Genomic DNA, 25,173 nt, shown 5'->3' with positions numbered 1-25,173 from the left:
ACGGTGCATATTCGCATTCGTCGGGTGTTATTCAAAACGGAAAGGGTCGATTTTGCGGGCTTATGATTTTAGTATTAGTTCAATCTTTAAATAAAATAGGAATTTGTCAACATTATTATTTAATACAATTTTCAAAAAAAAGATGTCTATATTTGAATTCACATTTGCTTTCCTTGCAGGAAATTCTGCATACGAATCAATAGTTGTTCTGCTGCAATCACCGAAAGCCAGAATGCGACCAGAATATTGTATCAATAACTGTGATAGGCAGTATCAAGGATAAGTTACACAGCCCGTGGACGGCAGAACTAATAATTAGTGATAAACATCCTTTTAGCTTACATAGGTCGTTCTATGTCAGGATAGTATTTATTCGTGAAGGTAAGGTATATTTTCTTGTTACAAAATATTATAACTTAAGACTATTGAAAAAGACATTTTTCAAAGAGTTTAATGATAAATCCACTTTATTTTTACTACTCCCACTTTTTCCCCATATCCCACTTTTTTACCCCCTATATCCCACATTACCACTTTTTCATCCCTTATATGCCACATCCCAAAAAAGCATGTCAACCTCCTTAATGAAAAAAAATATTGATACGAGTTGAAAATAGTTATCAAAGGTACCAGGCTTATAATTTGATACGCCAGACGCGCGTTTCGTCTACATAAGACTCATCAGTGACGCTCAGATCAAAATACTTAGAAAGCCAAACAAGTACAAAGTTGAAGAGCATTGAGGACCCAAAATTCCCAAAAGTTGTGCCATATACGGCTAAGGTGATCTATGCCTTAGTATTTCGAATAATTCCCACTTTTGCAAACAGTAAATTTATAAAAATGACCATATAAACAATAATATTCATGTCGACACCGAAGTGATAACTACTGGGCTGGTGATACCCTCAGGGACGAAACGTCCACCAGCAGTGGCATCGACCCAGTGATGTAAATAGTTATCAAAGGTACCAGGCTTATAATTTGGTAAAGCAGTCCCGAATAATGACATATTTTAGATAAGACAATATGGTAATATATACCTCAAGAACAAAAAATTCCATATTGCTGTGTACATTAATCAGCGCTATTCATTTCCGCTTTGCTCCAAAGAGGAGACCGAGTGGTATGAGTAGTTCATCTACTGTATCACTACTTACTCAACCAATAAAAACTGACCACAACGATATAGCCAAGAAGTCTGAAAGTGGCGTTAAACACCAACAATCATTCGATGATTAATCAATCAAAGATTGTCGAAATTACATATACCTATATAAAGCATACATTTATATTCCAATGATTCAGGGTTTTTTTGCCTGATAACTGTTATGTTCGAACCTGTACAATGCAGCTTCCAACTGGATGACAAATAAACTTTAACAAGGAAATAATAAACCAAAAAAATTACATGGTATTTAAAAGACGATAAAATGTGCCTATTTTGTAGCTTTTAAAGCTGTATATTTTATATTTTAAGAAATCAAACTTCTCGGCTAAAATCAAAATCCACTACAGATATTGAGACGATATTTATATTAGTAATACAAATTACTGGCATTTAGAATGTTAAACGTTATTGCTGTCTTTATAAAGACCTAGTTCTAGGCAATAGAATTGCCTACGACAACCTTCATACTAAAGTGTATGACAAACTTGCTTCATACCAAAAATTATGACAAACCGGCTTTTCTTACCGGTTCCTAATTTTGTTAGTTTTGATTTCTATGCTCCTTTGACTTGTTACCGGGTTTGTAATAACATGAACAACACGACGGATGTCATTACCCTTCCGGAGCACCTGGGATCACCCCCAGTTTTTGGTGAGGTTCATGTTGCTCAGTCTTTAGTTTTCTATGTTGTTTTGTGTACTGTTGTTTGTCTGTTGGTCTTTTTCTTTCTTAGACATGGTGTTGTCAGTTTATTATTGACTTATGAGTTTGAATGTCCCTTTGGTATCTTTCGCCTCTCTTTGAAATCTTATTATTGGGTGCCCTTTCTCTGTTGCATATTTCAATGAGGATTCAGATAAACTTCATACCAAACTTTACCTTTGTTGTTCTCGAAACTCTAGGCGTTTATGCTATTGTTCTATTAGACACCTTATTATTGAGTGTACTTTTCTCAGTTTTGATATTCCCGTATCAACATTGACGTCACAGATTAGTGAGTACTCAGATAATCTTTATACCAAATTGGCCGACTTTTCTTTTCCTGTTCCTATTTTCTCGGTTTTAATTCTGATGTTCCCTTATTCTCTTATTATGACCCCTTATCACTGACATTTCTTTTTGAGTTTTCGGTATTCCTGTTGGAATAGTGACGTCATGTGTTTCAGTGTTTACTCATATCTCAATAAATTTTAAATCGTCACATATTCATTTGTCTGTACACTCGTATTAATTGTTCTCTGTTGTCATATCTTTTAAAACATTTTTTGTTAATTGGGGAATTTGTAGCTGATTGCAGAAACTATTGTTTCGGATAAATTAATTCACGACATTTACAGACTCGGGACGATTTAGAACTTTACAAACTGTATAAGACCCCGTTCACACTTGGACATTTAGATCGATTTAAACTAGATCGGTTCACTTTAGATCGATTTACGCCCAAAGTGAACGCTTTGGATCGATCTTGAATCGGTCTAAACTAAAACACCAAAAGAGGTCATTAATTTAGTTTGAATCGATCTAAAGTGAACCGATCTAACTTTAAATGTGAACGCAGAGATCGATCTAAACTAGTACAATTGAATCGAAAATAATTTCTGCACATGTATGGCGCAACATAACACGTGTAAGTTATTTCAAAATGGATGACCAACATAAAAGGGCTGAAAATTAACGAAAACTATACGAACAGCAATATCAACATTTGAACTTGCAATTCAAGTGAAATTCATTAATTTTTTTGCAAGCGTTTGTATCAACACATTAATTTGATTAAATATTTCTATTTATACACAGTGTTTACAATTTCACGGGTAATTAGGTCAGATCGATTGTATTTTTACTTGTAGTGTGAACGCAGTGGTTCAGATTAGACCGATAGAGATCGTTAGGATTAAAGATAATGTGAACGTTTATTAATTTCAGTTTTCCTACCGTAGGTCGGTGGTTCCCTCCGGGCACTCCGGCTTCCTCAACCAGTAAAAACTGACCGACACAAAATAGGGCTATAGACCTGAATGTGGTGTTAAACACCAAACAATGTTTAACCCCGCCACATGCTTCATGTTCATGTCCCAATTCAGGAGTCGGTTTTCAGTGGTTGCCGTTTGTTGCTATCTTCTTGTTTTTTGTTTTAACATGAGAAATTCTAAAATAAAGATATGAAAAAAAGAAACCGTTCACTGTTTTTGATTTAATAAGAATAAGAAGAGTTTCTAACTTTCCTATTTAGCTGTATACCCCTGACTGTCAAATGATTAAGTTTGAGCGTTCCTGGTGAAGGTAAATCCAGAAAAGCGATTTGGACACACGAAATTTTTTAAGTACTAGTTTCATATTTGAGGTAGATCCATTTAATTTGTAAAGTTCAAAAAGTTTTAATATGTTGTTTGAAATATCTGCAGGTGTATTATTATCTGCCAGAATATTAAGGATATCTGACTGTTTATCTGGTGTAAGCTCGCCGCCTCTTTATTGCATGCACCACATATGTATAAAGTGATACTTTGATTTTCTAGTACAGGATGGATACCACTGCTAATGGACTGTTTTGCCCCTGATGGTATCATGAGTTCAAGATTAATTGATTTATAACATAAATTTCTTAAACTTTCCGTGATCTAATAGTAAGACATTATTAGGAAAATAAGGTTTCTACTCCCTCATCCGTTTACCTTAGGATGTTTTGCCTATTCTGTTTAGATTTGTGTATGACTCGCCAAGTTTCGGTACATGAACGGCTTTCAAATTTTCGGTTTTGATTGTTCATTATTAAATAACATCGATTCAGATGCACCTTATTCATGGGGTGTTTTTCTCCCCATTAAATATGGATATCCATGTATATTAATGTGTCTGTCTCAAATCAAGAATTTCGTGACTGGTCGTCTTTAACTGAATATGTCCAATACGATTCACATCTTACATACACTCGGGTCGATTAGGTACTTGACATATTATGGTATATTGTTGAAGACAGTACACTGATAAAGACATTTGATTGCCTTTTCTTTGTGAGATTGTGTTTTTTTCGATTGCTGTATTATTAACGTATATATTCTACTGGTAGTTTTTTTCTTTCATTTGCCTTCTCAATGAATATTGACTTTTACATTACTGAAAAGGAAAGTAACTTTCTAGTTGAAATAAGCGGGTTAAATTAGGTTGCGGTGGTGTGAAAAACGAACATTTGTATGAGAAACTATGAAGATTTTGCAGTGGATAAAACGTTCAAGGCAAGAAAAACATATGAAAATTATATTCGAATGAGTATTCTTTCCAATCTACTCCCGTTTTCTGATAAGTCGCGTGGGATACCATAAGACGGGAGCGATGCGAGATCGGTTTTTAATTAGAGTCCGTTTCTATGTATGTTGGCGTTTGCTTTTGTTGCAGTTCAATGTTTCTGTTGTTCCGTTGTTTTCTTCTTATAATTGATGTGTTTTCCTCGGTTTTAGTTTGTTACCCGGATTTCTTTTTGTTTAATAGAATTATGACTATTGAAAAGCGGTAACTTCTGTTTATTTTATTAAAAGGCGTTCTTTTTTGAAACCCATATTAACAACCGCACAAGTTGGCAGCCCATTCTAGAAATACGTATTGCAATCAACTAGAGTATAATATGCTTGAAAAAAATGACACATGACGCATCCAGGTATCCGATTACCATTCATATACTTTAATCATGATATTTGTAATTTTATAAGTTAATGTTAACGTGCATTGAGCAGTTTAGACGATAAATAGTATAATTATACCAAACCAGGGGCGGATCCAGGATTTGAGATAGGATTGGCGTAATTCTATTAAAGGGAATATATACCGCCGAGCATAGCGCAGCGAAAATATTTTGGACGATTTATGCTAAAACATTACATAAATCATGAAAAACAATTGGCGATCAAAGGGGGACGTACGACCTCTACGTCCCCCACCCCCCCACCAAACCCCCCGCCTGTATTTGCCAATCTACATAGTTTGCTTCCAATATGTTAGTCTATTTCAAAAGTATCCATTGATTGGAATTGTTTTCAAAAGTATTAATTCATTACCAAAGATATAAATTATATAATTATATTCTAGGTTTTTTTCTTTACTGTGTTTTTCTTTATGAAAAGAAATATCGGCTTTGGGTGTTCCTAATAAACGTCCAATCAGAAATATAAACACAAAAGCGCGTTTCACGTTGATTTGCTTTTTCATAGCTTGAAAAAACAAGATCAGTAATATAAATCATTATAATTTTATAGGATGGCACGATACAAACGTTGTAAAAAAAATGTTGTTGTCTTCAAACTTACACCTAAGTTATTTTATGATTAAATATTGAATAAGCAAAAATCAAATGAATAATAACTGCATAAAATGTTTTTTATCATACCGTTTTCTATGAATACATATCAATTATGGTTATTTCATTGCAAAATTTAAATTGATTCGATATAAAAGACTAGATGATGCTCAAAATTCAAATGCGTAATAGAAAAAATCATTGTGAAATGATTATATGAATTATGTATCGATGTGCAAACACCCCTGTCTTCGCTTTGGGCTGTAATATATAAAAATATCTAATAAAAAGCAAAATATTCAATTTCATGTGGAGAATTTCTTTGTCATCATGTGTCAATAATTTAAATATTATCTATCGTAATGTATCTTCGTTGTTTTTTGTAAATTATTTTGCACAACAGCGTATCATATTTCGCCTTTTATATGTTAACGACTACACTTGTGGGTTTTGGAACAAAGCTATGAATATTAAAATTCATTCAATAAAACTGTCGCTTGTATACATATATAATATTGCTATTATCAGTTTTTTAAAACAATGTCGAACTTGTTTTGTAATGCTACGGCTTAAACAAGTCGATGCATTTCATATAGAGATTAAATTTGTACCTGCTTTGGCATGAAAGTCATTAAAATGAAATTGTTTTGTCCAACAAACTAACATTTTGAAGGTGTGTAAATTTCTGAATTACTTAGGTTCATGAGTTGTTGCAAGGATTCTTCATTATACCCCATTCCAAACCTCTGTCCGTTCATCCGTCCGTGACATATTTCTGTCGGTTTTTATCTGAGCAAATTAAAGCTTCATAATGATTAGAACTAAGTTTTATATAAGTAAGCTTGACAATGTTTTCATACTTGTCATACCTGTCAAGTATAATATTCCTGTTTGCTGCACATCAATTTTCTTTGCATTGTCTCCATCACTACATCAGAGCTTCTTGATATTTATGGTAATGTATACTGACACTTTTTATACACAAACTTTTTTATCAAAGTTTACGAAAAAAAATGAGGCGAAAAGCATCTAATTTTTATTTGATCTGCTGATAGATCAATGTCAATTGTTTCAGGAAAGCTATCGCTCTATGGGATTGAAATTCTTCTTTGAACCAAATTATTGGCCACATGTTACATTCATTTCCCTTTTTGCAATATTTTATAGCAGATAAATGCAGATTGTTGCATTTGAGACATACAAAAGATTGTATTTCACCATTTTATTATTGGAAACCAATCTATGAAAGATGCCAATTACATACATATGCACGTTTATAAGACTTAGCTTAATTTGCTAGAAATCAAGTAAAAGAGGATACGAGTAGTTAATAATTATGAGAGGCAATCTTATACACCAATCTCGAGTCGTTTTTTATGAATGAGTTCCACCGGTTGACCTAGGGTTAATCGGCGTAAACGACGTCATAGAACAATCGGTGCTTACTGTGGCGTAATAGCATAAACATTGTGACATAGGAAATTTTAAGGGAAAGTGCACGAATTCGAAAGTCCTCTATTTTTTCCTTACTGTGCTACTTAATGTACCAATGGCAAGAACAGCGTTTCGCAGAATTTTCTATCTTACATAAAGGGGATTTCTACCGTAAGAGATAGGTTTAACAACTCTTTGGAAGTGGATATCGCTTAATATCAACTCTCGTCCTTTAATCGAAATAAAAAAAAATTACTCGCTAAAGACTTGTTTATTTCTATATACTTAAGTTAGAATACTCGAGATGATATCAAGCGATATCCAATTATCACTCATTATGAAATTTATGCTTACAAAATGATACATATAGATATATTTAAAATTTATAAAAGAGTGGTAAAAGATACCAAAAGGACATTCAAACTCATAAGTGGAAAATATACTGACAACGCCATGGCAAAACCTCATATGGCCCTAAGCGCCACGCGAGTTATTTCCTTCATTTGAAATCATTTGTACCTTCGTCAATCTGTATTGAAATGTTTGTATATAACTGGCTATTAAGAATTAGAGATCATAAATCAGTTTTGCTCCAATTGCCTTAATGTATAATAAATAGTTGCTCCTAGATTGGGCAAATTTCATACTTTTTATAATTACTGTATTTTGTCAATCCTTCTTGCAGCCAGGCAACTATTACTTGATGTTTAGTTAATTGTGTAACTAGAAGTTATATATCACATATGACATATCTTTTCGAATTACCTTTGACCTAATTACTATCTTTTGACTTCAAATAAGTTGCATTTGAATGAATTTTTTATCCGTTTATTTTAATGTGTATTCAAATAGATTTACGCGTTATGAACAGCGTTTAACCACTTTTGCGCCTTAATTTTTCAACCATTGTTGAGAATTATGAGATGATATTTTGTGTCAGGCTATCATGATTAATAACAGGACAGACATCACGTATGTTCTTGTTAACCTATTTCAAAGCGGCCACAGAATATAGCAAATTTCATTACGTTAAAACGTTTTTTGATTCATTACATTTGATTGAAGTCTATATTTATTTAAAGAGGATTCATGGGTGTCATTCGGTATATCGAGAAAATTGATCGTGAAAGAATAACCAACTGTGGCCAAACACTGCGATCGGATCGTGAAAGATCTGATATCGGATCTTGAATGCAATTAAGTGTAATTCTACTTCAAAATCTGTGAAAAATCTGTTATATTTTCAAAATGTGGAACAAATCAGAAAAAAAAAGAAATATGTCTGTCAAAATATTTAACTTCCTCAATAATACTGTGCACTACGTTAATTTTTTTTTTTAAATGCAGTATTTTTTAAGAAAACACAAAAGGCGACACAAAATCATTTGAGAATCTTTAAGAAAAAAATCTACCTATGTATCTATAATGGTCACATTCCAATATATCATATATGATATAATTGAGACTTAATCTTTAGTGTGTCAGATAGTCCAGTAAAATAAAAGCTTGTTATTACTGAAAAAAGCTCATTTTACTTTTGAAAAGGATATTTTTTTTAATTTTTAATCAGAATTATTAAGATCGTAAAAGACAAGGTGTGACCAGACTAAATGATCAGAAAACAACATTTATTTTACCAATTGATATACTTGATATTGGTTGAAGCATGTCATTACTTACTAAGAACGTAAATTAATACTTTAATTTTTTGGTGATATATATATAAATATAGTCCCTTATTTTCTTAAAGAGGCAATGCTAACTAGGCATTCAAGATAATAAGACCTCCAGGAGCGTAAATTGTCGAAAAGTAAATATCTTTGTATATATAATGCTAAATGCATACACTAATGATTGAAGCGAAAGAGGTCTGCTGATCTTCCTCTGGAAATATCTTAATGTGTATGTTTTTGTTTTCGTGAGTGTTAGATCGAAAAAGCTTTATCATTTGATTTTACATACCGATGTATTGAAGATGTTCTTTCAATTGACAATACAAAATTTTGATAGTCCTGAACTAGAGATTACTCATATGTAGCTTCCTCAGACTCATTTTTATACGCCCGTTTACGGGACGTATTATGGTATACCGTTGTCCGTCTGTCCGTCCGTCGTCAACATGTTGGACATTAACTCAAAAATGCTGTAACTAATTTGCATAAAATTTTGGTGAATTGTTTATATCTATTGACGTGAGCTCCCTTTTGTTTTTTATAAATTTTAGATTTTACGTTTCCGAGTTATGGGGTTTTATTCATTAAAAAAAGGGGGATTTTCCAGTTATCTGACAATAACTCAAGAATGCTTTCACCAACTTGCAAGAAATTGTGGTGAATTATTTATATCTATTGACATGAGCTCCCTTTCAATTTTTATATATTTTAGATTTTACGTTTTTGAGTTACAGGGTTTTATTCATAAAAAAAAGGGGGATTTTCCAGTTTTCGGATAAAAAATCAAAACTGCTTTCAGCAGTTCTTATGAAACTTTGGTGAATTATTTATATCTATTGATGTAAGCTCCATTTAGAATTTTATAAAGTTTTCATTTATCATTTCTGAGTTATGGGGTTTTATTCATTAAAAAAGGGGGGATTTTCCAGTTTTCCGACAATAACTTCAGCAGTTCTCATGAAACTTTGGTGAATTTTTTATATCTATTGATGTAAGCTCCATTTAGAATTTTATAAATTTTTCATTTATCATTTCTGAATTATGGGGTTTTATTCATGAAAAAAGGGGGATTTTCCAGTTTTCGGACAATAACTCAAAAATGCTGTCAGCAATTCTCATGAAACTTTGGTGAATTGTTTAAATCTATTGATGTAAGCTCCCTTTACATTTTCATAAATTTCTAATTTGACATTGAGAATTAATTGAACTTTATTTGTTTATAGTCTGACAACAGATTTACTAAGTATTGCGCAATAGCACAGTGTATTGCACAACAGCAAGAAATCTTTAATTGAATATAAATTAAATTCATATAACTAATTTCAAGTTCTTTGACTACATTCATTCAGAAACCTATAATATGTCAAATATTTAATTACAATCCAAATTCAGACCTGTATCAAGCTTGAATATTGTGTCCATTTTTGCCCCAACTGTTCAGGGTTGGACCTCTGCGGACGTATCCAGCTGCGCTCAGCGAAGCAGTTTATTAGACATAAACCCCCAATTTGACTACAGCGGTTATCTTAATACAAGAGACTATGACAATCGAGATGATTTCAATTTTGAAATTATAAATTTTCCTCGTCTTAGCAGGAATTTACCAACTTCATCCGCGCATGGGTTATACATTTCTGAACACTCATACGATTTCAGGAGGTTGCAGTTGCTACTCATAGTTTGTTAAACGTCATCAGTGTCTGAGCAAAAAATTAAAGAGTCAGGGTTTTGTGAAAGGACGTCTCGATCTTTTTCTGAAAAAGTTCATTGGAAAGAACCAAGACCCTGTATATGAATATTCAGTGTCTACTTAACAAAAAATACAGGATGGTCTTGAGTTATAGATGTAGTAAATTACTAATTTTTCAACAAAATATATTCTCACAAACAGGCTTTGAAAATTTGGTTGAAATGATTGCTTCCAAAATGTTGGATGTGAATTTGAACATTTTTTTGAATGGCTGTGAAATAAAAACTTGGACATTTCTGGTTAACACAAAACAAAACTTATTTCCACAGAAATAAAGAAATGTACAAGTTTTTGACATTATACCACAATTTTCAAGTTTACATACAACATTTTGGAAGCAAACTTTACAAACAATTTTCAAATGTTTGTATTTGTCTAATTTCCGAATATCAGAAATATCCTCCCACCAAGCCGGTTTATGTTAAAATGTAGTTTTAGCTAAAAAATGTCATGTCATATTCAACATTTTGGAAGCCCAGCGACGATATGTCATTATCCTTTACTATCAACTACAAAAACATTTTTATTTAATTATAAGTGTATTTGAACATTTATAATTTATTTGTGTTGTATGTCTGTGATGTATATTTACAAAGTGTTTGCTGCTGGAAATAAATAAATGGAAATCAGATGAAACAATCTTAACTTTTCATACGACATAAAACGTATGCAGAACGGACAGACAGACTTAATATATTGTTATAAAACAACTAGTCGGTGTGGTATTATCAAATAATCAGAACAAAAAGGTATTAAACATCATAGCCTTTTCCACAAACAAAAGTGAAGCAGAATAAGTCATGCAAATCCAATCTTTTGTTATACCAATTACAAGTATGATTTATCATGTGTTTAGAGAAAGATTCGATCGTCTTTGTGGATTTTTTGCAATAACGAATAAGCGGCAACAGATCTCTCGCGATCCTTTTCACGATAAAAAAAATGCGATACCCGATCTTTCACGATCCGAAATGAATCAAATTTGTCGTTGTTCTCCTCTTATATTTGATGTGTTTCCCTCAGTTTTAGTTTGTAACCCGGATTTGTTTTTTTCTCAATCGATTTATGAATTTCGAATAGCGGTTTACTACTGGTGCCTTTATTTACAAATATTCCGATTTTTTAAAAGGTTCTGATTAACCTAAAACAAAGTAATTTTTAAGAACTATCTTAAAAAGTAATATTGAACGATATTTTTTAAGAGAGAAGTATTTTATGCATAAAAATTGGAAGAAAAAAAAATCATGTTGATTTCATTTTTATTTCTTTAAAATTTCGATGATCAATCTGCCTTTTGTAGTTTTGTAAAAATGGTGTATATTTAACCTTGTTTTTTCTCGAATACTGATCATAATGTTGAAATATTTTTGACAGACAGTTTCTTCTCCCAATATTTGTCATTATAATTCATTGAATTTGATTATTTAATGTTGCATGTGCCTTCTCGATTAGAATTCCTTCGCGATCTTATACAAGATCTTCCACGATCCAATCGTAATACTTGACCCCCGTTACTTATTATTTCACGATCATTTTTCTCGATATACCGAATGACAGCCGTTGAATTGCCAACAGCCATAGATTCTAGACTTATTTAAATCAATATAGCCGGCTAAATTTATTTGTACATCATTGTCCAAACTTTTATAGAGAATAAGTAGTTAAAAAATGATAAACACCCATGTCTAAATTAACGACAAAGTCCAGAGTAATCAAATATGAAATGAAACATATGCCAAATATGAAAATAGAATAAAACAATTGAAAAAATAAAATGTTGATAAATAACTAATTTCACAACTCAAAGTCCTTAGTAATATCGACATGATAAATTTGATTATATGGAGAAAATTATATTTGAACTATTTGTAGTTATTAAAAAGTAAAATAACAAATATACCAGACTCCAAGGAAAAATCAAAACGGAAAGTCCCTTATCTAATGGAAAATCAAAAGCTTAAACACATCAAACGAATGGAAAGGACAACAAGAATTCATACAATTTGTTTCTATTTAAGAAGTAAAATAACAAAAATACCGATCTCCAAGGAAAATTCAAAACGGAAAGTCCCTAATCAAATGGTAAATACAAAAGCTCAAACACATCAAACGAATGGAAAACAACTGTCATATTCCTGACTTGCTACAGGCATTTTCTTAAATAGAAAATGGTGGAATAAAACTGGTTTTATAGCTATCTAAACCTCTCACTTGTATGACAGTCGCATAAAGTTCTATTATACTGACAACAATATGTGAACAAAACAAACAGACATAATAGGTAAAAATGTCCTAAATTGGAGTTCAACAGTCAAGATTGCTCTAAAGATAGATAAATTATTGCATCAAAATAAGATATAATGACGATATTCAAGATTAAGCGTGAATGCCAAGTTTTTTTCGATATCCTTTTTACATAGATATTTTACAACCACTGGGTCGATGCCGCTGATGGTGGAGGTTTCCTCCCCGATGGTATAAACAGCTCAATCCTCAGCACTTCTGTGTTGACATGAATTGATATGGTAATAATTATAAATTAACTGTTTACAAAACTTTAAAATTTTCGAAATAATAAGAATTTTTTGCCCCAAGAATAGATCACCTTATAATTGTATTTGTAAAAACCCTTCGGAACTTTGGGTTCTCAATGCTCGCCAACTTCGTACTTTATCAGGGTTTTTAGCTTTTTTGATTCGAGCGTTACTGATAAATCTTTTGAAGATGAAACGCGCGCCTGGCGTATAAAATCTAAATCCTGGTATCCATGATGAGTTTATTAATGATACAATAACAAACTGCCAACGCTCAAATGAAAATAGTAACAAAGTAATGAAAGTATTTTAAATTTTCCATCTATTTTCACTAACTATGTCCTGTCGGAATAAAATTGAAACTTTAAATAAATGTGACAAGTATTTTAGTTAAGTTACATTGTGACAGATAATATTATCGATAAAAAAAATTTCACGTTGCATTTAATGTATGATTCATGAACATCCAGTGTCAAGTTTCGTTGATTCTTTTGCTTTACCTAGCGCAAGTATGATTTTATTTGTGTGGTAAGAATGTTTTCGTTGTGACTGTTGAACAGACCTTCTTTTGTAAAACTCAGTAAATATAAAAAACTTCCATCTTTGTACAAACGTGAATTTACAAGACTATGCCTAACTATTGTTATCAAAGTGAGATTTCTCTTTATAGAGTTGTTCCCATATAAATATATAAACATACATATTAAATTTTTTTTTTTTTTTTTGTTCTTTTCTGTGCATTTAACCAATTGACCTAAAATGGCTATACAATCATAATATTGTATCCGTAACCGTTGACAACCAGCTGAAATAAAATTAAGCACAAGTTCCTATAATTCACAGGTATACTGTAGCAGGACGTTGTATGGTAGTGTAAAATATTCAATAACAGGTAGGAATTGTTTTTCGTTTTTGCACCTTAACAGTTTTAGCTAACCATATATTTTGCATTTTTTTGTCACACTTATTTTATACAGTTTTCATGAAAATATTTTAAGTGTGCAGGAAAATTAGAACTATAATATTCATTATCTTTTATTTCTAGGACAGTTTCACATTTCTTTTTGTAAATGAATTGAAAAACTTTGCTTTAAGAAAAATGATATTCAATCTTCATTAATACTATGAATTTCTTACTATATTTTTTTAATTTGTATGCATGCTCATCTTAAAATGTATTTTAAGTTCACGCGGATGTTCTCAAAATTAAAGTAATTTGAAATTTGATTGAAAACTGTGGTAGAATAGAGACACCGCAGCATAGACACTTCATAATGTAACTTTTTTCTGTGAATGCCATTCATTTTAATTCGCTATTTTTGCATGTTTTGTTGAGCACCCTTTTATTGACCAATCAGTACTTTCAGCAGGTTCGGGTGAAAAAGAAAAAAGCATAAAAGGTTACAGTATATGTCTAAAGAATATAGTAGGAAAATTCACATATCTTTCAGAACGGGTAAAATTCTTTTACGGTAAGAAACTAATTCAAACTTCTTTGCATGTCAGTAAACAGTCAATATTTGATTTTTCGGTTCAACATCAGACCATCTTCCTGCTGGTAACTAAATTAATACATAAATGACTTCAGTAATCTTTACATCCGCCTCTGGGGATTGCCCATAGTCGACATTACATAAAATTACAGTTTTAACGTGTTCGACTCAATCATTGACGTTAAGTGCTGCAGTTCTGACAGTCAATTTCCAGAAGGAACAGAAGAGCTTTAATTGCAGAAAAATCGATTGATATTTTGATACGTTTGCAGCTTGATCAGACAGATGCAGTCGCTGAAGCTCTGGTTGATTATTCATCATTTCCACGAATTTAGTGAAACTTCAGACTTCTAAGGAGGATCAATAAACTGTACATTGCAGCGACACAGAAAATTAGGTTGACAGTAACTGAAGGCAATAGAGAATTACGCGTCATTGTCACGTGGTTAAAAATTAAATGCTTAACGAAATCGGTTTGGACTTGACTACGATGTCGTACAGTGTTTTCTTTCAAATACAATTCATTTAAAAATTCGTGGACGCCATAAATTTGTCCGAAACTTTAACATGACTTAAATCATTTATGCATTATGTTTATCCATCATAGGATACTACAGTTCATTATAAACACTATTTTTGTTTATATGATCAATACCTTATAGTATAACCCGAGACATAAACAGAGACAAACATGGATAAGCAAGTTTAAAATTATAAAGTTGATTCCAGTAAGTGATAGTCTGTCACATTCTCTACGCAACTCAATATACTGTAAACCAACTATTTTTTTGCGTGTAGAAAGGGCTCATTGCAAAATTAAGTATCCGCGAAAATAATTTGGTTTACAGTATTGTGGACTTTAAAGGATTTTTCATGCAGTCCCTTTTTATAACCGGAAAGAGAGTGTCTAAACGCGAACCTCTGTTTGTTCATCCGTCCGCACTCTATCCGTCCGTCCAGACCTTATGTAACAATACAGTGTATAAATGTTTCGATAGTGGATTGTTTCAAGATTGCAAAGCATTCGTTATGATGGTGTTGAAAGCCAACCAAATTGAGGTGGATGAGTTAACAGACCGCTGGTGTGACGTTAACAATCATTGAAATATAACCATGCCAGTAATAGATCATTGTAGTTCTAAGAAAAACTTCTGATACCGATTTCGATGCACACACTACTTCTCTCTGGAATGAGGTTTGCTCGAGACCAAAGGTTTTCAAGTAAACAAAAATCAACCATAGAGGGCATAAAACCGAAAGTCTTATTCAATAACAAAAACCGTCCACTCTGAGTCTTCATTACACAATGTAATGACATCAACTTCTAACCCTTTCGGAGAACATAAATAACTGGGGTTATTTTTGCTCTATTTTCATATCCTCTGTTATCCTTCCTAGATTTTTGTTTTTCTTTGTGACTCTCATTGCCTTGGTAGTTTATGAATGTTTTTCCTTGACCAACGACCTTGTCCTGTCCACTTGATATCTTCTTATTCCCCATTTATATCTAAAATTCTTTTAACATAAATAAAAATGATTGAATTATTAGTGCATATCAAGAGGGAATTCATTTGATTTTCTTCATTTGCTATGGCTCTTTATTGACCTTGAAGTTTCTTTTTTTATGGGTTATGCAATATTTGTTGCTTAATTAAGTATCACTTAAAAATAAAAAGTTTACAATAATTGCTTTCATATTTTATGCACAATTTCTAACACACTTAACATTATTATAATGAACTCAACATCGTATTGCTGTATCATTTGAACCTTGAAAATAATTAAACATGTGTTTGACAACAAAAACATGATTATATACGGCCGTATCTACACCCCTTGTGACTTATATTAGATAACAGATAAATGAGTTGACAAAGTGAAAAAAACAACCTTATATGTAATTTCAAAACTTTTATACAAGTTGTTTTGTTATAGCTGGTTATTATTTAGATTTATAGAGAATTTATCTAACAAAATTGAACCGAACCCGAGGAAAGAACATATAAAAGATATGTTAGTTTGATATATATGTATTAAATGACAATGTATCGTGCATATGTAATCTACTTATCAAAACAAACCTAAACTGTACGACAGCAGTTACATTTTGGGAACAGTACATACCCTCTATATAGTTTACATGTTATACATAAACAATTACAAAAATCAGGTAGAAGATTAATTTTGGGTTCAAAACATTCAGATACTATTTCTGTAAGATGAGGAAAATAAAATTATTTATAATCGAAGGTAGAAGTAAATAAAAATATAATATTACCAATTACTAAAGGAAAAATATGCAGTTAGAATGACAATTATCATATCTTAGATTATGTATATAGGCACAATTGTACATGTTGCAGTGACAAATACAGTTTTTGGGTTCATCTTTCCTGTACAGCAATTAACGTGTAATGGATTATGCAATACCATTTTTTACTGATAAATGGACTTAGTTTTTTTTACAGTTAACATTTACAGACATTCTGGGATTAAATTTGTTTTACATGATAAATTTGTAAACTTTCTTCAATAGAAAAAGTTTGAATACTTTTTTAAATTATGTATTTTACTCATATTAAAATGGGTTAACTTTTGAAGTCAGCAATACACTTTTATACTGACAGCAACAATCGCAGGCGAGAAACAGGGTTCCGCGGAACCCCTTAGGAATTTTTATGTATAAGCAGCTAGTCCAGAGAGGTTCAGAAAAAAAATCGACAATATCGAATGATATGCAGCAAAGATTCACCCTTTTGAATTTCAGTCACTCTGCAAATTCAAGCGGACCTTATTTTGATGTAACTATTTAATGGAAATATATAAAGAAGACCACACATCAATGCACAAAAATAAAGACGACTTATTCTTTTTTAATTCAAATTCAAATCTTTAACGGATGTTTAATTTAAAAAAAAATATATCCTATACTTTTTTTAACCTGTACAGTCATAACTTTTAGATCCCAAATTCACACAAAGACAAAATTTCACATTGAAATATTTTGTGGCAATGGCGCGTTTGCGACAACATATTTGTGGAAAATATGTAGACTTCGGAAAATTGTACCTTGGTAAGGACTTTGTGGAACACTCTGAAAATTTATGTATAGAAAGATGGTTAATTTTTTGCTTGCACTTGATTTTTTTCCCAATTTCTTTTCATCAATATGGAGCAAAAATTTAACATTTTTTTTAATATCAGTGAAACAAGATTCTGCTGCAAATATCACGAAATCACATAGGTAATGAACATAGGACAACATGCATTGACATGCATATTTCAAAAGTCAAAGTTTAAAAGATAATATTTCTTTTTGTTTTGTTTTTGTGGTTTTGTTGTTAACTTATTTATTCATTTTTGAAACCATCATAAGAAATTCTAAATATCTATGTCTCTTTTACGTTAGTGATACTTTAAAATACATTTAATTAGTGATTTGCAAGTTAACATTTTAATAGGGTGTACATGTATCTTTATCATGTAAATTATACGAAAATAAGAAATTAAGATAACAGGATACGCTCGTTCTTGGTTCCATCTAGGATGACCCATTTTAGTATATGATTATATTCCCTAACGTAATAACTACATGTCTTATTTTCTTGTATCATTTGAATGAACGATTTTCTCACATAATAACAAAAATATAATCTTGTGATAATTAAAATTGAATTTACAGGTCAGCATACATTTTTCAACAACAGAGAAGTCTCTATACAGTGCATATAAATATACCGAGCTTTTAAATTAGTATACCAGACGCGCTTCCGTCTCCTTAAGATTCACCAGTGACGCTCGAATCAAAACAGGTAAGGGTCAAATGATCTAAAAAGTGTGTCCAAGGTCATCGTTGCCTGGGTTAGAATAACTTTTGTGTTTCGAATGATTAAAAAATTTATAAACGGGAAATGAATAGACAACTACCGTATCAATCAAGATTCTTTAAAATAAAAACGACTGCATACCAAATTCTTTAAATGATAAAAACAATATGTTTACCAACCAATAATTACATTAAATGTATGTTATATTAGAATCCGTAATTTTGATTGGCTCTAACAATCAATCACGAGACACTCTATTTATTTCCGTATAGAATACAACAGATATGACAGCACGTGCTATCCGTGACCATATGAAAAAGGCAATGCATAGAAAAACAAACGAAAAGCTTAATATAACTCTAAATTTCATAGTTGTAGCATAAAAAAAATCTAATTATTACCATTCAATTCTTTATTTGTATGCATTAAAAGGTGTTACATGAGGGTTTGACAACATTATTATCAAACTAATTTTTAAAGATTATCTAATACTATATGGATTTTGACAACGTAATTACAAATCTATTTTAAAGACATCAGATTACATGTGCAAACATGTATTGATTATGTGATATCTAAGTATATAACTTATGACTTATTTGTGATTACTTAATGATATCAAGCTTTTATGTAATAATATTCATACTACTAAATAACATGTTAATAACGGAGAACATAATGAAAACACGAACCCGATTTGGTTCTTCGTATTTCGTTTTAAATTTTTTAGATACGTCACGCTCCTGCATGTTCACAATATACGGACTTCGTGTGGATTCTAATGGCGGTTGATGCATGCATTAAAGAAACCGTTTTATCTGTCAAAGAACCAGGTCCCGGGACCAGGTCTTTCACGCCTTTTGCAGTTCATCGGATTCCCTGGGTATTTTCTTGTTACCTTGATTTATATATCTTGTTACTCGGTTTATTAGATTTACACATCGGTAAACTACTACATATATTGCCTTGGTTTAAAATGGTATTAAATACATATATTACAAATATTGGTGCTAATTTAAATTCACAATAATGAAGACCAAAACACCACCGTGTTTCTAATATATATGACAATACAGAACCACAATAAACACAACATTTTAAAAATGTAGTATGATTATTGTTAACTTTGAACATGTATTGAATAGACATCACTAAAAAGCAAACGAGGACGATGTGAATTTTAATAGAAACCAGGTGTAATACACGTGGCTTTGGAAGGGTAACCTTTAATATAGGCTAGAAATCAATAACAATTATTAACCTGTTCCCTTTTGGGCATTTGAGAAGTGTTCGATTGAATAGAAAATTCGTCATGAAATAATACAAAACCCATATTGGACCCATATAAAAGATAATTAATATTATAGTTCATATTTTTGTGGCACATTCCGTGATTTGGAGTAAATACATGAGAGATTATACCTTTATCTGCGCATTTTTACCTTGACATAACTAAACTGTTTTTTATGGTTTGTTATTATATTGTACTTTAACACAACTATCCCAGGTTAGAGGAGGGTTGAGCGTTCATAAATATGTTTAACCCCGCCACATTCTTTATATACCTGTCCCCAAGTCAGGAGCGTATAGTTCAGTGGTTATCGTTGGTTCATGTCTGTCATATTTGTTTTTCGTAAATTGTTTTGTTATACATTAGGACATTAGTTTTCTCAATTGAATTGTTTCATATTTTACATGTCGGGGACTTTCATAGCCGACTATACGGTATGGGATTTTCTCATTGTTGAAGGCCGTACGGTTGCCTATAATTGCTTATATCAAATTCATTTCAACTTGGGTGGATAGTTGTCTCATTGGCAATCATACCACATCTTCTTATTCATATATATATATATATATACATGTTCTTTCATTAAAACGAAAATGTCTTCAACGTAACCATAAGAAAGCACTTAAGAAACAACGTTTTGTTACATCTATTTCAACTTCGCTAAACAAATCAAGACATTTTGAGGGTGTTTGTCCTTATTTCAACTAATCATGTGAAAATTGAAAACGAATTTTGAAGGCATTTCGATTGTTATTGTCCTGTTACTCTACACATCTCATTCTTACTTGTGTGCAGAATTCAGAAAGAAAATTTCCTATAAATTTGGGGATATTGGCAGGTATATATGTTACAGTGAATTTGTATAATCAGGGATTATGTAGAATCCCTAAAATTTTCAGGGATTATGTATAATCACTGGTTAGTTTAGGGATTATATATAATCACTAAAATTTTCAGGGATTATGTATAATCACTAGAAAAAACGTCAGGGATTATACAGAATAACTGAAATGATATTAAAATATATAACATATTGAAATATATTAAAAGTTAACCGTAATATATCAAAATAATAACCTTAATATGTTAAAACGTTAGGCATAATATATTAATATGATAGACACAAAAATACTGAAATGTTATACACAATATAATTAGATGATAAGCACAATATAATTAAATGATAAGCAAAATATATATAGAATAATTGTTTTTTTTGGTTTTTTTAATACTGACTTTATCAGTAATAATATCAAGCGAGCCCTTTTTGACACTGACTTTATCAGTATTAATAATATCAAGCAAGCCCACAAGGGCGGGTTGATGAAGTCAGTGTGAAAATATTAAATGGCATAATGATTATTCTTTTTATCTGATTGTTTTAGCAATTGTTTTTTTGGTTGAGAATATGAAATAAAATGAAATTGTCATTAAAACTATTTTTATGCGTACAATCGTTTTGATAAATGTTCGTCCATTGTATGAATGAAGTCAAATGTTCTGCACAATATTTTAAAAATAAACATTTTATTTACAAACTAAATTTGGATGGCATCGACTATTACACATGTGCCCTGCTTTTCTACAGGCATATCTATCAAATTCACATCTGTTTTTACCACAATATCAACATTTAAAAACAACCTTGTCCTCCATATTGAATCAGATTTTATGGCACGTCTCAGAGAAATAGAGTTTTCAGCACAAACATCTGAAGGTACCAATGAAGGGAAATCAGCAACCTAAAACTGATTTCTTGTATTAAAGATCCGAGCAGGATTCCATGCTATATGGCAAGGAGATATCCTTCTACAGTCTTTTCGTGAATAATGACCTTTATGTTTTTTAGGATCTCCCTTTCCTGGAACCACTAGTGGAATTGGTATGATCATGGAAGTAATATTGAAAGGAATAACAACAACGCCAGTTAAATATTACTTCCATGGTATGAGATATGCATATGTTGCATTTTGTTTTTCCTCTGCAATTTGCATTAACTTTTGAGCATACGTTTTCTTCAACCCAAGCAACATCTGTGCCTGTGCCGAGCTTATTTGTTAGTGACATAATGAGGTTCAACACTTGAATAAAATGTAAAGGGAAAAACTCATCACTTAAGATTCACATAGTAGATCAGGAATGAAAACTGTTTACTTAAACTTTCAAGGAATAAGAAAAGAAAATGATAATTTGTCTATGTTAATTTGTTTCATCATCTTTGGAGCTTTTAATTATTGATAATCCCTGAAATCATATTAGGGAATTTGTAGAATAATAATTAAAATTATCAGTGATTATATAAAATCACTGGTCATTTTCAGGGAATCTATATAATCACTAATGATTTAAGTGATTCTACATAATCCCTGAAAATTCAGGGATTCTACATAATCCCTGATTATACAAATTCACTGTAACATATATACCCTTCGCGTATTTTTATTGATTATAACTAATGAAAAACAATAAAGGATATTGAACCAATCTTGAAGATGTATTATCATGCACCTTTTGACACATTACTATCAGATAATACGTTACATCACTTTATTTATAGAGATTTCTGTATAACTTTCAATTATATCATAAAATTGTCAAGCTATTTGTAAATTCTTCTGTTATGTTAGTGAACTTACAAGATATTTAATGGCCTATACAGTATTAAAGGAATATTTATTACGGGCACAATTAAAGGTGTACCAATTTGGTTTTCATGTGTTATGTGGGAAAATATGTGCTGTAAATACAAAAAATAAATCATGTGACAGAACAAAGATTACATTAAAATGACTCATAAATGAAACATCTGAGAACTTTATTATGTTGTATTTGATTATCCCCTTTTGAATAAACGAAAAAACATGTAGAATAATTTGCTAAAAAATGGACGTGGTGATTTTTATCTTCTCCTCACATGTATTTTCCTAGATTTGAACCAAATTCTTTGCTAGATAGAGCTTTGTGAATTATAAAAACTTTCAGATGAAATACAAGAAATGTGAAATAAACTTCTGAATTTAATAACAACTAATCTGGAAAAAGTTATACCAAATACCAAATGAGTAATCGAAAAAAACAGACAATCCCATAGCAAAAACAAAAAAGACATAATGTAATGTTTTCAGAAAAAAAAATTTTGATTTGCGCAACATGAGTGATGTGGTGCTATTTATTTATCTCTCCTTCTCTTTTGAGCATATAGAAATGATCCGTTCAAATGATAATAGAAAATAAAAAAATTCCCATCCAATCGCATTTTGAAATATAACTAAGCGATTTGTCTACTGTTATAATTTCCTGTCAATAAGTTTCCTCCCAGTAATTATATGAAAAGCATTTTTACTATTGCTGTCCAATAGTGCGAAGAAACTCAAACTCAAAATCCATTTAGAACTAGTCATGCATACACTGTTTATTGCTCACCTAGCAGAAGACGTTTGCATGTCGACGTAACGGTCTCGCTCCTTTTCTTTTTAAGAAATCTGAAGTCGGACGTTAAACGGTTTTATGAAGCGCTACATATAGGCATGAATGATATGTTTTGGGGAGGCTGTCGTACTCAAAACATGTTCACTAAGTATATGAGAACAGCACTCGGTTGTAAAACAATTATTAGGCTTTGTTATCATTACTTAGAGAAATAAAAATATGAGACTGATGCTTGAGAGGTATTTTGTAATGAACAATTATGTCTTTCGCGTGTGGAAGATCGAATTTAGCAAGGAATACGTAATGAAATGATTTCAAAAATAAGTGACTCAATGATGATATGAGAATATTCAATCTTCGGTTTGAAAAAAGTAAAATCACAAAAATACTGAACTCCGAGGAAAATTCAAAAAGGAAAGTCCCCAATCAAATGGCAAAATCAAAAGTTCAAACACATCAAACGAATGGATAACAATTGTCATATTCCTGACTTGGTGCAGGCATTTTCAAAAAATATATTACACATATTTATAACAATTACATGTTAATATCGTCTTAAAATTCCCTGACTTGAAGTAGACCGACACAATGTGTCAAGATTGACCGACACAATGAGTCAGTTTATAAGTGTGCTTTCCCACAAAGTTAAAGTAAGCAAAATTACATACCAGTCATTCACAACACATTATTGTGACTCATAAAGTATTTTTATTGGGTTAGCTGAAAATTGAACCCGCGACCATAGTACTTGAGTCCAGCAAGTTCCCACGGAACTATAGATACAATTATGTAGAATTGAGATTATATTTTTTTTTGTTTAAATAAGTGATCGTAAATCTTTGTTTGAAGAACGTTAATATTTATAGTTAGTCAGACCTTCATAAAAACAAATACTGCAGATCAAAAAAGTAATTTCACTTGCATTTGGATGAGGTAGAAAAGTAATGTTGAAAAAAACAAATAACGTTCTAATTTTTTTTTTCAGAGTCTCTGGAATGAATTTAAGACTTACAAAATACAAATCTTTCAATTTTCGGACTGGAATCAATCTTAAAAGCTAGTGCCTTAGTTTTTTTGTTTTTATCTTAATTTGTTAATAGATTTATAAGATTTGAACAGCGGTAAACTTCTGTTGCCTTAATTTTATTAAGGCGTTTGTACTCTCATTTAATCTAATTTTATAGGAAAATGAAGAAAGAAATATACTACCTTTTGGTTTTAAGCGTCCTATATTGTGCTCTAATTGCTGCCGATGAAAATGATACTACTACAGAAGCGCCTGTTACTCCAGGTTTGTATGCTTATCAGTTTTTGACATCCTAGTAGATTTAAAAGAAATAGAATGTGGGTCAACATAACCGAATAAAATATCTAGCAGTATTTTTTGCTAATTTTTCTTTCTTTCAAAAAGTAATTAAAATGTAACTTTTATCTTAAATTTATGAAGAATATATAACTTTAGTGAAATATAACTTCCTTTAAGGAATAGCAAATTTCGATCAACTATTATGATAACTATTATATGTGTCCTGGATAAATTTCAATCAAAGGCTTCGATAATTGCTTTTTGCACAACGTAACACGTCAGCACCCTTGCATACAAATTGAACACCAAAAAGCAGTGAAGGACATCAAATTGACCATTATGTGTGGGGGAATATGACTTGTTTTGATTAAGGATTATTATCGTTAAACCTGCGTTGAGGAATATATAAAAATTGTATGCAAACAGTGTGGGTATTAAGAGATAAAATCCGTTATATTACACACAAAAATATGTCGGTGCACTGTTATCTGCATCATACTTTTAAACTTTTTCATCCGAGAAAAGAAATGTGAGCAAATGATCAAAACAACCAATGTGCCTACCATCCAATACTGTGGATTCATTATCATTTGTGGTATAGCAATTTTTGTAGATATCTGGGGTATCGGCAAATCCCGAATTGCATTGTTCAACGAAGCATTAATGTTCTATAGGCTTAGATAGGCAGACTTTTATAAAACTACGAAATCAATTGTTCGCGATAATACAATTTTCACGAAAATTGCTGCTCACGAATTTAAATGAATCCACAGTACCTGAATTATCATACGAAATCATTAAAAAGTTGTGAATCAGCAAATTCACATTCGTTGAAATTATTGGTGTGTCATGTTAACATCCGCCCATATCCTTTCTTTTCCTATGGTTCAAAACATAATGTCAGAAATATATATGAAAGAAGATGTATGGGACATGTCAAGAAGACTGCAATTCAATAAAACAATCAAATAAA

This window comes from Mytilus californianus, unplaced genomic scaffold (assembly GCF_021869535.1).
Source record: "Mytilus californianus isolate M0D057914Y unplaced genomic scaffold, xbMytCali1.0.p SCAF_11, whole genome shotgun sequence".
In the NCBI taxonomy this organism is placed as follows: domain Eukaryota; kingdom Metazoa; phylum Mollusca; class Bivalvia; order Mytilida; family Mytilidae; genus Mytilus; species Mytilus californianus.
Note: the sequence above shows the minus strand (reverse complement) of the source record.